This window comes from Anas platyrhynchos, chromosome 2 (assembly GCF_047663525.1).
Source record: "Anas platyrhynchos isolate ZD024472 breed Pekin duck chromosome 2, IASCAAS_PekinDuck_T2T, whole genome shotgun sequence".
In the NCBI taxonomy this organism is placed as follows: domain Eukaryota; kingdom Metazoa; phylum Chordata; class Aves; order Anseriformes; family Anatidae; genus Anas; species Anas platyrhynchos.
In genome coordinates, this window is record NC_092588.1 from 45545240 (window position 1) to 45560666 (window position 15427).

At 38.4% G+C, this 15427-nt stretch overlaps 1 protein-coding gene across 4 annotated transcripts in view; it reads right to left on the bottom strand.

Annotated features, from left to right (window-relative positions):
• NOL4 (nucleolar protein 4) overlaps positions 1–15427 on the bottom strand; it is a 192754-nt gene that overhangs the window by 127873 nt on the left and 49454 nt on the right. The gene's annotated exons all lie outside the window — the stretch shown is intronic.

Consider the following 15427-nt stretch of genomic DNA (forward strand, 5'->3'; position numbering starts at 1 on the left):
CATCAGAGGAGTGGATTTGTCAAAAGAATAGAAAAATCTATATATAGTCAGTGCTGAATCAGTGTGAACATCCAGGAAAAAAAAAAAAAATGAATACAAGTTATTTGTAGTTTTCAGGGCCAATCCTTTCTTCTGAAAGCTTGTCAAATCTTGTTGAAGAATAGTGCAGATTTAACATAGGATAGAACTTTTTCCACTGACTCTGTAACTCACTCCTATTACAGATTATAGATGTTAAAAAAACTCCAACACCTCCATTCACTCTCATGTGAGCAATATGATAGTAACATTCTTCCTTTTCTTTACTCATTCACCAGAGTCCTTGGGCACATTTCTTAAAGTGTCAATAAATTCCCCAAACTGGTAACTAAGTTTATAATCTGAAATGTATCCTTTGGAGTATTGTCTTTAAATTATTTTACAGCTTTTTTTTTTTTTTTTTTAATTTTTGCAATCTATGTTCTGTCCTTCAGTCATATTAGTGGCAATTTCTGATACCTCCAGGTTCTAAAAGATATATAGTACTGTGACTCAAGGCAGCAGACATTCTTCTAAATCTCATCCTTATTTCATTTCCTCAGCTCCATTGGCCTTCAGATTTAACTAGGGAGATAGGAAAGTAGCCTTTCTAAGCTTTGCTATCCCAGCTAATATCTCTAAACATTCTGGATTAACGATGTTCTGAGTCATTAGAATTTGCTGCCACTCTTGTTGTATGGATGGGTACATTTGACAAAGATGGTAATATTCCCCCAAATGTTCCCAACTGAAAACACTTCCTTTAGTATTACTACTTGGAACAATAAAACTACTGAATCAGGGCTTCAATTTAAATGCACAGGCAAACACCCTCAGATTGCTTTGAAAAGATATTCCACATGTACAGGGTGGGTGGAAGAGGTGACAGCATCTCTTCTGGAATTTAGACAACATAACGCAGCATGCCATTTATGCTGTGTTACTGACTAGCTGGCATTCCCGAACAGATTTTGTTGTACTGAAATCAAGCAAGCATTTACCACAAACATCTATTTGGTTTCTTCACCATTTGAAGATCAGAAGGGAAAGCAAGTGAACTTCAGCAGATTTTTGTATTACCCCAGTACACTGGACTTATAAAATGTGCCTAATCTTAGGTTAACATTACATTTTTCATACTTACAGGGATGTAAGGACAACCAACTATCAGCTATCACAGAAATCAATATTGTGGACAGAAAATAACAGCTGTTTTTAAACAAGGTCGGAACCTCATTTGTTCTAAAGTAGTGTAGGCCCACTGAGAATATGATGCAAGACATTTGCCTGCACTGACATTTTCCTTTCACACACTGACAAGTAATTCTCTGTTATACAGCTTCTTCATGGAGTCACTGCAAGAGAACTTGCAAACCTTCACCAAGAGCAGCACTTTCAAAGGCATAAATGGCAGAAAAGCGCTCTCTCTCCTGCTACATCTCTGCAGGAGTTAGATGTCTAACTACCAGTTATGCCTCTGCCAGGCCCTCACTGCTGCCTCTCTTCCTGTCTTCTAGACAACTCTTTGGAAAACTGTTTTTGCTTGCTTCTAAAACTACCTTTCTCTTCTCATACTTGGAATCCCAGGCAGAAATCAGCACGAAGAGATCTTACCTTTTTATTTGCTCTACCTCATTCTGCTCTCATGTCTTACAACCACCAGTCCCCATCCTTTACTACCATTCTTCTTTGATATTACATGGTTACAGTTGGCAAATAACCGAATACGCAGTACTGAGGAAAAATATTCCTTAGACTGTGAGCTAAGGATTGTTTTGAAAATTATTTCTTTTCTGCAGTAACTCTCACCCTGGAGAGAAAAAAAAAACTTGAAGTTCTTCACCAATAACTACAGGAAGCTATGAAAAAAAAATGTTCTTTATCACCCTGACACTAATGCAAAAACTCTTTCAGTCCCCAGTCCATCTCTCTCCCTATCTGTCTTGATGTTTACATGATGGAAAAATGGTCTTTAAAAAATGAAAGTGAACAAATAAAAGGTGGTAGGAGGAAGGAATTGATTCCTGATGGTCTCTCTGTAACAAAAACATCCAACAATAAATTACTCAACCCAGTCTACATTTTAGGACCTTTCAAAATGCTAGGTTAGTGGCTGCTCACTTGGGCACTTTGCCACAGCAGCAAAAATAAACTAATAGTCTTCCACCTGTAATGAGCCAGGAGTCTCCTTTCCTTTTTGGCACAGGCCTTAAAAGGTATGGAGTTTATGAATCCTTGCCTTGATTACCACTATCATCATTGGGCACTGGGACAGGCTCCCCAAGGCAGTGGTCGTGGCATGGAGCCTGCTGGAGTTCGAGAAGCTGAGGATATTCTATGGTTCTATGATCATACAAAAACACCTAAAGAATTGCCCTGGCTAAACCTCAGGAGAGCATTTACTCACCAGTACAGTATCAAGTGCACACCATCTTTGTGTTCTCCATGAGACTTCTGACCTGACCTGCAAAGCACCATCAGAAACAGTTCCAGGAGGAAGCCCTTAATATGGGCACCATCCTATAATAGGAAAGAATTTTGAGGGAAGGAAAGAGTTTCACTATAGGTTTCATATATGCGTAGATAGGTTTCACATAGGCTTCACTATGGAACCTTCTACAAGATAGTCATCCAGATTTATTTTTGACATTTCTTGCCTGGAAGAAGAATACACTGTTAAGCTGTTGTAGCTACAGCTGCCTCTCAGGTACAACCTGCAATATTGTGATAAGAGCTTCAGATGCTGACAGCCACTATTTCTTGCTGTTGCTTCTGTTGAACAGGAAAACACAAGCTGTCTGAGATGGCACACACCTTGTGACTTGTCTGAAAATGCATTCAATCAAAATCTTTTCCACCCAGATCAGAACAACAAGAAAGCTATATATATATATATATATAATTTTTTGTGTGTGTGTGCGTGTCATGGAAATTCAAGAAGTGTTTGGCTCTGATTGGATTTGGCATTCACAGAACTGACCCTTCCAGAAATTCAAGTCTATGGTATTTCTGAACAGTCTGGGATGGTCTCTAGAGCACATAAAAATGTAGCATCTGCTTAATAACAGATTCCCATATCATAAAGATCTATCTCTTTTCAGTGATCATTTCATTTTGTTGAAATAGATGAGTACAGAAAGAGATATATATTTGATAACAGTAACACAGATTTATAAATAGGGGTATAGAATATATAAACATAAAATCTATTCACAGAAATTGATACTTCTGTGTATATTTGAATTAGTTTTGTTCTTGTTCCATATTGTGTAATGGAATATACAAGAGGGCCAGAGGTTCGATACTAACTTTATTTTTAATAAATACTTTTAATAAACACTGCTGGAAAAATAACCTTGTCAAGTTGGCAAGCTTAATTTCTGCGACTCCCTGAGCAGTCTTTTCAACCCTTTGCTCTCTGGATTTTTCCTCAGAACCGATTCCTGTTCACATCTGTGCATACAGCCAAGCAGAAACATATGAGAAGGTATCCACCACACACTTACATAGGAAAGAAGAATAAATAACATTTTCCTGCCTTGAAAGGTGCTGAAGGAGGACAGTTTTCAGTCTGAACAGAAACAATGGAAAAGTCCGGAGGGTGGTTTTCTCCTTATTTTTTCATTTATAGTGAAAGTGTAGCTAATTCCACCATTCCTAAGAAGTAGTCAAACTGGATTTCTTTCTGATCCACAAGACAGGAATGTCTCAGAAACTCATTGCTATTCAGAGAAATAACAGTTCAGGGCAAAATTGTGGTCCAGTGCAGGGCATAAATGGTTTAAAAAACAAAGTTATTGACCATCTATCTGTATACAAAGAAAAAAGGGAAAGATACTGGTAACACCAACACTTGCTCCCTCCATCATAAATATGTGCTTGATGATAAGGTAGGTTTGGGGTCTTACTAGCTAGTCTGTTTATCCGCAGGAATTAGCCAGCCCTTGTGCTATACAAGATCCTACAACCTTCAACTTCAACTAAGAAGCAATGGGCTTTATTTCTATTATAGCATTCCTGTTTGGTGGGACACATATCAGATGTGGAACCCCCTGCAGCCCTCCCTTCTGAAGTGTTATTGCAGCATCCTCTTCTACTAAAAGAGGATCATACTAAGCAACAACAGAAACAGCAGAAAGCAAAATCAAATCCAGCCTGAATAGATTGAACCTCACCGCCCCCCAGACTACCAATCACACTACTAAAAAACAGAAACAGAAAATCCTAATAATCTACTGCTACCCACTCAAGTAAATTATCTATGCAGTAGAAGCTCTTTTGCACAGAAACTTGTTCTTCTGTGTGGCCATAGCAGTGTCTGAGCTGCTTGTAAAAGGCTGGAAGGCCAGCGGTATACATGGTTTCCCAGCTGGTGAAGAATTACTTATCAGAAAAACAATTGTTTTACCTTGTCCAACCTCTCCTTTGCAAAGCTGCATTTAAGTAAGCTTCTACTGAAATCAACACTGTACAATGCCAACAGAGAAAATTATGTTCAAAAATCACTCAGAACGCTCTTTTTTAAATCAACGGGGAGAACTTGGCCAGGCTGTCATCTTATTTTTCAAAATCTACCAATAGCAGATGCCTTTTAATGCTTTCACCACCGTTTCCTTATTTCTTTGGGTAAGCAATCTTAGGTCCTTTTTTTTTTTTTTTTTTTTTTCAGGGAATGAATGGAAGCATGCTGCTGAGTAGCTGATCCAGAGAACAGAAAAATATTTGTCCTTGTTAACAGGCTTTACAACATCCATGCTTTTAATTAAAATAGAGCCTATTTGCAGGAGATATAACAATATGTGCAACTACAAGTCTGTGATTACGGTTGTAGCAGAGATTATAGTCTGAGCCAGGAATCTAAGCAGTTGCATAGTTCCTAGAAAGCACACATAACACCCAGTGCAGAATTGCAGAAATGTAGCAGAAAGAAGAAAGGAAGATACATACAGGAATAGAGGCAGAGCCTGGCTAACTCACTAAATATCATCTCAAGCTTATCATCTCCACATAAACTGCATTGGTGGTTTAATTAAAGAACCATTGACAATTTTGTCATCCACATTAATTACTACAGGATCTCTTCAGCTGCTTGGGACCTACTATGAAAATGTGAAAAACGAAACCTTTTCTGCACAGGACTTTGTAGAAATTCTTACTGTTGACTTTAGTAAGGTTTTAGTTGCACCCTTATTTTTTGGGCATGATCATGCAGGATGCAATTTCCAAAAGTCAGGTCACTAGGGGGTGAAAGTTCTTTTGAACATTTCATTAAAATATGGTCTTTGGAGAGTTAACTGAAAGGGTTATTTAGAAAAAGTTACCAGTTTTCAGACCAGTTTTTATTTATTTTTTTTAGACAGATAGAAATCCTTGATCAAGAAGATGGATATAGACCTGTAAAATATTCAGTATTATTTATAGATTCCTTATACACAAACAAGGAGTCCTTTTAAAAGACACTTCACAACATTTTTTGCTTACATTCACTCTCAGCCTCTCTAGACCATCTGGCTGCTCTCACTATTTGCATCACACCTCTTGAAGAGGGTCTATTTTCCCTATTGCAGGTAATTCACATTGAGAGTCCTCACATCTTGTAGTTCTGTCTCTTCATCCTCTCTTTGATAGGCTGCAGCTTCAGCTGCCTTCAGGATAATCATCCAAGAGACACTTATACAGTGCGACATAACAAACCCACTGCATGTCTTTATCACTTAAGTCATTAAAATTTTTAGTACAGTTCTTATTTTGGTTCTTCTTGGAAGAGTAACTACATGTAACTGAAATGTCATTGCTCTATGTTGTTGTCTTTGCAAAGAAAAAATAAAAATATTCCCTGCTCTATCTCCTATTCTCCCATCTAACCAATAATAGAAATTATCATTACTAAGAATTCAAACCAGTCCATTGATATCACGGTTTTATCACACCATTTCTCAAAGCACAGAATCAAATTTTCTAATCAATTATCACCCCAAAGTACTCATTACTCTTGCCTTATTTAAAAGCTGCTAATGAACCACATCATTTTTCCTTGTTTATGACCTCATTCAAATATCCTTGCCCATGTCTATAGTGATGTGAAATCCAAGTTTCAGAGTATGCAAAGCTAAAGATAAAGGTTTGAACTGCACCTTCTAGTCAGATATAATTATTGCTTCATACACAAGTTTAACCTTTTGTTTACAGTAGGGACCTGGAACAGTTACTAACAGGAATCACTCTACTATCTTCTTAGGGAACAGCCCCACCCAGTAAAGCACATGGGACATCAGGACTGCTAGAAGCTTGGCAGATGCCATCACTAGTTCTCTCAGGCATGCGTTAAGCTGACTCCTTGATTCAGTTCATGAGAAATTGGTTTGTAAAAACTGAAATGAAACTGAAGATCTGAGGAAGGACATAAGAGGTAAAGATGCCAATATGCCTATGACCAAGGAAGTCTGCAGTAGAGACTGATCTCAGGGAAATGCTTCTGCTGGAGAGCCATGCTCTAGTTGCAATGAAGTGCACTAATGAGTTGCTTAATGATGGAAATGGAGAAAAGTTTCTCGGAGCTGACATAATGTGTTAATTTCCTTTCCTTCCTGTACACCTAAGTCTGAAAATTGTAAATAACATAAATTTGGATTCTTCCTTTATGCTGCCACCTTTTATCTGAATATATTCTAATGGGAATGCCAATCATTAATGTTGAGGCTCTGGACTGGTTTCTCAACATCACTTAAGTGCAATTCACAAAGCACACAAACGAGGTGTCTTCCTCCACAACATTTCCCCAGGTGGGTTGAGTAGCTGATGAAGTCTGCCTGTCTGTCTGTCTGGGTGTTCCTCCAGTGCCCACCTGGCATGCAAGAGACTGCTTGAGCCTCAAACTCCCCCCAGTAAGCTGCAAACCAGTCACCAACTGCTAAATGAATTTGTTAAAAAAGCCTGTCTGCATTTAAATATGTCTTGATGTTGTCTAATTATTTGTGTATTTTTCTTCTGTTTCCAGTCAACCTGCAAACTATCACTTTTTGCTTTCTCTCAGTAACCAGGTTATGAGAATTCACGAGTAATTGGAAGAGATTGTTAAAGTTCAGCCTATACTGAAAATTCTGGAAAGATTATATATTTCTTCCTTCCTGTTATTAGGAAGTGTTAAAAATAGGTTGTCTCTCTGCCTCAGAATAATGAATATGGTTACTATTTAGCAAGATGAAATCAATTATTTGAAAACACTGCTTCACAGATCTCAGGAAAATTTATATATCTACTTACTCTGTGTTAAATATTGCAAAGTTCTGTAGTGCTGAAAAAATACTGCTCTCTTTTTGCAGATGAAGTATTTGTGTTTAGTTAGCAAATGACTTCTAATTTTAAACTTTCAGCATGAAAAAAAAAAATCAAGTAAGATACATTTTAAATTTCCATTAAAAAAAAAAAAAAAAATTGCAAGATAGCCCAGTGTCTTCAGGGAATTTCCTGTTCAGGAAGAAAAAAAAAAACAAAAAAAAAAAAAAAAAACACTTTCTTTCTTAAATAAAATATAGTTAAGTAAAGAAATAATGGCTATATTTAATCCTCTTTAAAGTACATTACTTTAACTGAAACAAAAATATTTTTCTACATTAAATGTAATTGGAAAAAAAATGTGGAATCAATGTCTGCCATATATTTTAATCATAATTATCAAAAAACTAACTATACTGTAATGAAGCAAACCAAATTCAATCAAACCATCTCTGTACATAGCTCCTACTAAAGTCAACTGTTACCTACAAAAGGATAAAGTGGAAAGCAAAATTAAATGGGAAGAAAAAGCCTGAAGAATGCTAAGTTAAGGGGGGGGAATCAACCAAAACCAAACCAACATTTTCAGAAATCTTTCTAAGCTTTGTTACAAGGAGTTGCATATTGAAATTAAAAGCAAATTGGCTCTTTTCGGTACCTACGTAAGGAAGAGAGAGCTTGATGGGTTAGCACTATTGCCAAAGTGAGACATCTATTAACAGAGGACTTGTACAACACTGAAGTAACCTGCAGACATGTTTTGAAGATGTAAACGGATACAGGTCTGAGGCAAGCCTTTTACACAGGAGTAGGCTTCACTTAACACTAGATTGCTCATATTAAAAAAAAAAAAAAAAAAAAAAAAAAAAAAAGTGGCTGTGAATAGAGTGAATGGCTTGCAAGCATTTTAGCATTATTTGTGAGAAGATAATTCTCATTTCAGAACTATTATTGGCTGAAAGTATTCCCTTATGTAATTATGGAATAATAGCTGAGAACTTGATTGTAACCAACAGTTAGTAGTTTGTTGCTAACAAGCCAAACATGACAAACAATTTTGAGGCAATTATTGTCATTACAAGCCATACTCAATTGTTCAAGGCAAGCGTAATGGAAAGTGACAGTTGTGCAGCTGGGAGGGTGGTGCGGGAAATGGGATTGTTCCCTGCTTGCAACAGACCAGTCACACTGTAGCTGAGAGCCTATGAAATGCATAATTCACATTTAATAATTTTTTAGTCTCTGCAACTAATTACAGTATAAGACCTTAAAAAAAAAAAAAAAAAAAAAAGTCAAAAAAAAGAACACATTATAAAAAATAAATAAGAAAAGACAGTTAGAATTAAAATGTACAGGGAAAGTCATTAAGCCCAACCAATTCACAAGATGACTATGAAGCTGCAATCAGCAAATGAATTAGGCAGGTCCACCCAGTTACTGGAGCTCTGGTCTTAGCCATGTATTCATTTATCATTAATCTGCACGGAGAAACACTGTTGCTTAATACTTAACATATATAGTTGTACAAGGAGTCAAAGGCAGGCTTTTATCTATCAGACTGTAGAAGAGCCTCATCAATCTGCTCAGCCCTCTGATGACAGTGCAAGTATCAGCTGCCTTGTAAGTAAGTAGCCAGTACATTAACATACTTCATTTGTTGAAAAGTCCATCCAGTACTCCAGAGAACCCTTAATAATCCCAAGGACTGAAAGTTTCTAATACAGCAGCGCCATTCATACATCAAGCCATTGCACAGGCTCAGTACAATGCATTATCACTGACATCGTAACAGCGTTCAAGAGTCCTTTCAGTGTCACTCGTAGCACCTTTCACATTGATAACGTGTCATCTCCAAAGAAGTCATTAAAGTGCCAGTGGAATGAGATTTGTACAATTGTCTGGATTTCTGTTCTTGTTTCAGGTTTTTTTTTTTGTTTTTTGTTTTTTTTTTAAACTTCTCTCTTAAATGTATTTGTGCAAATCAAGTTACATCAAAGCAAACCTGATGGGCCAAATCACCCCAGGTGTAGCTTCACTGAAGCAAAATAATGGTATTATTGTACGCCAAGTTCTCAGGTCCACTTTAACTCTGCTTAGGTGAAAATGATATTAATTTTCTCAAATAGAGACATGTGTTATACCTGATTCCCTGTGTAAAAACCTCTGTAATTTTGACAAGAGTAAGATAACACTTCAGCTCAGCCCAAAGACTTATTCAGCAACATGCATATGTGACTCTGCTATCTCGTGCTTTATTTGGTAATGAAGCTGGTGCTTGTGAGAGGCAGCAGATTGACAACTGCAGACACAGGAGACCTTTGCTTATCCTCAGAACAGATTGCTGGGCAGCAGAAGCAGAGACCTTCCTCATTCCCTCTTGCCAGTTTGTCTCAGCCCTCATCTTTGGGATATGCTATGTGTTTGTTGCCCTCATTCATCCTCTGCTGCATCTGCTCAACCTCCCAGAATAAGGGAAAGGTAAAACCTGTCCATACAGGTGAGCTTTCCTCTCCAGGGAAATTAGAGCAAGATCGCAAAATACTGTGCATAAGGTACTACATTATCAACACTGCTTTGATATTATGTGTCTCTTCTTTTCCATTTCCATGAGACAGACGGGTATCATAGATCTCATTCAGAATGCTAGTATTTATTGTTTCATCCTTACTCATCATATGAATAGAAATTGTTGCCCAAAATGTCACAGGTGTCACTGGCTTGAGCAAGACCAGAAAGTCTGAATATATCTCAAAATTAAGAATCTCTTCTGGCCCCAACTTGAAGGCAAGTTTATATGCTCTGCCATTTTGAAAATGAACAAAAACCAGTAAAGTAACAGTTGTTTTTCTATGCTCTTTATAAGCTAACAGTGCTACATCCTCCACTCTTAATCAGCCCAAACCCACACTATTAAGCAAAAATTACCTTGTGCTTCAGAGTAAAATGCTTATTAACCTAATGTCCTGTATAAAATACAAGCATAATAAGCAACTTTTATAGCATTATAGCTGTGTTGGTATGATCTACAAATTGCAAATAAAACCAGTCAAGCCACAGAAAATCCCCCACATTAAAAGGCTTTCTACAAGTGCATGAGGTTGCATGAAGGAAAACTAGCAGGCTGCTTTTCATTTTATGTTTAATAGCACAAGCTATTACATCTTTATGACTTTGGGTGGTAATTTCAGTCCATCCTATGCACTATAGAAATGTCAGGTGCTTTGTTTTGAAGCCTAAAAATGTCAAGATTCTAAGTAAAAGACAAGCAAACCCTGCAAACATTTGGGCTAATATTCTGTGGTCCGTTGCTGAAACTGAGCACAACTAGACCTCATATACAACAAGCCTATCTGGAAAACCTTTCAATGCTTGAACAGAAGTTAAAGGCACAATCCCCATTAATTTTAAATTAATTTACAAAATTATTTTACAATAAGTTTCCACAGAGACTTCTTAAATAGCAGCAAAAAGATTGCAATGAGTTTAGTGCTGAGAACCTTCTACTCTCATGTTGGCTTTGTTACCACTCGCTTTACTCTACATCAATAGCACAGTCAAAACATAGGCAACAGCAGGGAGGATTTACACCAGTATGCTCCTTTGCCAATCTGTCTTCACTTTGGCCTGAACCCATACATCTCACTTGGTGTTTGAACCCATGCATCTCACTTAAATTACATTGTGAAAAAAGAAAAGTCAGTATTGTAAGACAGAGAGTCCAGGTTTAGTGGAATAAAGATAAAAGCAGAAAGAACTACTACAGTATAACCAATTCAGAAGGGGAAGATGGATTAAAAACTTGGCTAGGGCTCAGTTCAGAGACAACAAAACAATGGCAAGCATGGGTCTAATAAACTCTGCACTCTTGCACAGACAAACAGATTTAACAATTTAATTGGCTACTTGTTTCAAGTGAAGCTGTTGACTAAAGATTGCATCTTTGATGTAGGAAACAGGTATTTAGATGATCCAAAACTTGCATCTACCACAAACACCATATGAGTGAAGGGAACAGCTAAAGTAAACTTCAAACACTTCCTAAATATATGCTGTGTAAAGCCTGGCAACTTAAGCATGCTATGGAAAAAAGAATTGGCACCATCCAAATGCTCACAAGCTACTTGAAGGAATACTCCTCCACTACATTACAGTACTATTGCTCAATTTTCTGTAAATTGAAAAAGAAAATGGGAAAAGCTTATTACTGATCTCCATGTCTAAGGTTATATTACAACCCCTATCAAAGGTTAAATCATGACACATTTTGTCATAACTAGACTCCATAAGCACAGTCTCCATACAAAGTCTGTGAGGGGTATTTCTATATAAATATGTATACACACATAACTATCATTTTCTACAAACTGGACTGAAGAGAACATAATCCCTTGACCCAAATCCAAACAAAGCATTCAAATGTTTTGCTGCACCTCAGTAGAGTGAGAAAAACTGCAAATAGGAGAATTCTCCATCTTGCATGGACTTACAAATAGCCTCATCTCTGATTTTTATTCGATAATTCACCTGGTGAGGTATCCAATTTAGCCCCTTGTTACTTCTAGGAACAGAATTGTGCGTGTTTCTTGTTTCCTCTAACTAGAGCCCCCCTGCTCTGCTCCTTTGCCTTGGTCACCAATGAACCACCACACAAGTGAACAAAGCACACTCAGCTGTTCTGCACAGAGCTCCAGCTAGCAGGCAAGGGCAACCAGACTCCCGTTTTGCCTCTGGGCAGATCATCTTGTTGCCCTTCAGACAGACCTGTCTAGAGATCCTTTTTTTTTTTTTTTTTTTTTTTGCTACAGAAATCATTTTGTACAGGTTGAAGCACTGAATTCCTAATTATAAAAAAAAAAAAAGAAAAAGTGTATCTCCTTTATTTCAGAGTCAGTTGGCAAACCTTGCATGCTGCCTGCAGTTTGAGACAAGAGCAAAAGGTTTTGATCCACTCGCATCCAAGTCCCTAGAGCATTATTAGAAAAAAGGAGAATCAAAGACAGCTGTCATGTGGGAGCTTTGCCTGCAGATGAGCAGTGTGCAGCACTCACCCCAAGAACCAGCTTAGGACAAGGGAGCTGTAGCATTTATACCTATAAGGAAACAGACAGGACACAAACAAGACTCCCAGAGTAGGTAAACAAGAAAACAGGGGTGAACAAGAGGAGGGGGTACAAAAGAGAAAGGAACACTTTGGCAATTTGCAGCCCTATTATCCAGCTTGCTGCTAGAAAAAGCAGCTCCCAGGGACTGGTAACCAGATAGCCCTACCCCATTCCCAGCTGGGGAACAAACCGACTGCATATTAGAGATGCTTTCCTTTTCTAACTCCCCAGGGAAGAGCAGCAGCTCTTTTCCAACTCCTCCCCCATAGTTGCAGCAGCCCTGCAGGTGCTCACAATGCTATTTTCAGCCATCCACCAGCAGGTGTGACTCAAGGCCCTGTTATTTAAAAGCACACAAAGGCTAATTTTAAAGTGGGAACTGTCCTTCACGGTGCTGTGATGGTTTCACTGCTATGGCCAGAATTCACCATCTCTCTCTACTTTTTACTTTTTTCTCAGTTCTTCATTCCCTTTCAATCTAATATTCTTTATACAGGGAATTATACAAAGCCTTGGTACATTTGCTGAGCCCTGGGCTCTTGTGCAGTACCAACACGCATCCGCTGCAAGCAAACACACACCTTCCCTCTCTGTGTCCTCCTCCTCAGCAGTTTCCTGCTGACCACGGTATTCCTGGATGAAGAAGTCAATTGCTTTCAGTGCTTTCACCTAGTACTGTGGGTTGCTCTCATATTTGCCTTAATTCTGTTCAGGTTCAAATGACCTAACCATAAGAAACAGAGAATACAGGGTACTAGACTAGAAGATGTTGAGAAACTGCAGGCCAAATTTTCTAGCTTGATCTCTGCAATGGTGTTCCAAAGCCACATACATGATTGAATACAATACAGGTATAGCTGCAGATAAGAGGGTACGAACGCATTTTGTTCCCTTGATGTAGGGCTGACATTTCATGGTGCTCTGACAATCTGAACTGGAAGTGTCTCCATCTATCCCTTGTTAGCGTGGCCAGATCCACCACTGCGTTCCTCTAGGGTACACTGACTGTTTATATCGTAGCATTAATCAGTGGAAATACGTGGGAAAAGAATGCTAGATGTCCCAAAATATTCTTACACCAGCTTGTATGGAAAGCCATGCAAATGTCCAGTGGCAGAACACACCACTTCTGGATCTGTCACTAATCCAACTCAGACAGCAGTAACTCCCGTTAGCAAACGATTCCCATTAGCAAATCATTCTACCAGCAAGAGTACGTTTGTGGCAGCCGTCCCGTTCCACCACAGGCACCATTCCCAACCAGGTGTGTGTGGGCAATCACACACAGCAGTAAGTTTCCACCTGCCAGAATGCAGCAAACACATTCCAGATAAACCACACGTCAGGTGTCTTTACCAGTAGACTGTATGTGGTGGCTGACATAAAGTCTCATGGACATACAAAATAGTTCAAGGGAAAGGAGAAGGAATCGCTTCAGACACACATCTATGCTTAAGTGATAATTTGGGTGGGCATACACTATAATTAAGTATTAAAATTGTGAAATTTTACAGTAGAAGCTGTGACAGCAAAAGGAATGCTGCTGTTAGGTTCACTTAAGCTCCCCTTTGTCTTCTTTCCTTCCTGTTCTGCTTCTTTCCCTATGTTCCATTGTTCATTAATTTCCTTTTTCTTTTTTTTTTTTTCCTGCCCTCTCCTATCATTCTTCTTTCCTCCCCCTTCTCCCATTCTCTAATGTCTTCCAGTTTCTCCTTCAGCCTCTTCCCCAATACCTTGAAACACAGAATTGCTATAACTGGCCACACTCAGGTTTGCTACCTGATAGCATCTAACACAGGAAAACCATGAGCCAGGCAGAGCTGTTATTTTAAATCTCTCTATCAGCAGATGCTTTAGCCAGAAGAAGTAACAAAAAAATAGTATTGCCTTAAGAAGGTGAGCAACTGCCATCTGGGAGGAGAGGAGGGAAAGCAGAGAGACTTAAAGCAATTCTGTAAGATTACACTACCTGTAGTTCAAAGACCATAGTGCATTTATTTGCCACGGATTTTAAATAGCAAGTGACAGATTAGCAGCATTTTATCTTTTGTACATATGTTCTATGATCAATGTGGAGTGTTACTCTGGTTGTAGAATGTATTAAGACATGTATGATAGGCATTTCTCCAAGTTGTGGCACTGAGCTGTGAGTTTTACTTCAGAGTTACACATGCACGCAGTTACTATTAAGAAATACTTCATATGTGAAACAGATTGAGTATATATGTAAGTGATAACCTCTAAAGCACAGTTTTCACCAGAAGCCAGACACATAAAACAGGCACCTTCCAAAGAATCCCTGAAAACTCTAAGTTAACTGTATTATTACATATTAGCCCTGAAAAGTCAGACTTCAGCAGGAAAGCAAACTGGCTTCCCCTGCTTCTTGTGCAGAATTGCCTAGGAAATTATAATAAACATCCTTCTCCTTTATTCGTCTGGAGAGCAACACAGCAGAAGGTCCTGCCCATAACCAGATCCTATCAGCCACTGTGCAACACACACACCTTCTAACATACATAGCTTACAAGCTAACAACTGGTGATGATGCAAAAAGGGGAAAGAATCCAGCTTAACCACCAAATTCCATATATATAGTGTTCAGGAGAAATATAAGAAGCCCTTCTGAATTGGCACACATGTTCAGGAAATTACACAGTACAGAATATCAATATGTTGTATTTGACAGCAACAGAACACACCTGCACTTTGGGTGTTGCACATTCATGTGCCACCCATGGGCCACCTTAACATGCTGTATAGCAGAGGCTGTGCATGAGCTCCATCCCCAAGGAGAAATTTCACTTCAAACCAGGCCTATCTAACTCATTCTGTAACGAGGGCCGAAATTAGAGTACTCATTTGTGCTCCTTCTGTGCAAAGTAAAACTTCTATCTCTTTCAACAACAAATTAGCTTCATGTTGCAACTAACCTAGAAATAACCAACATTCAGTTACAATGCTGCTGGTTGCATTTTCTCTTCTATTACATCTATTTCTCTGTTGGAGTTTGTCTTTTTCATCCTATTTTC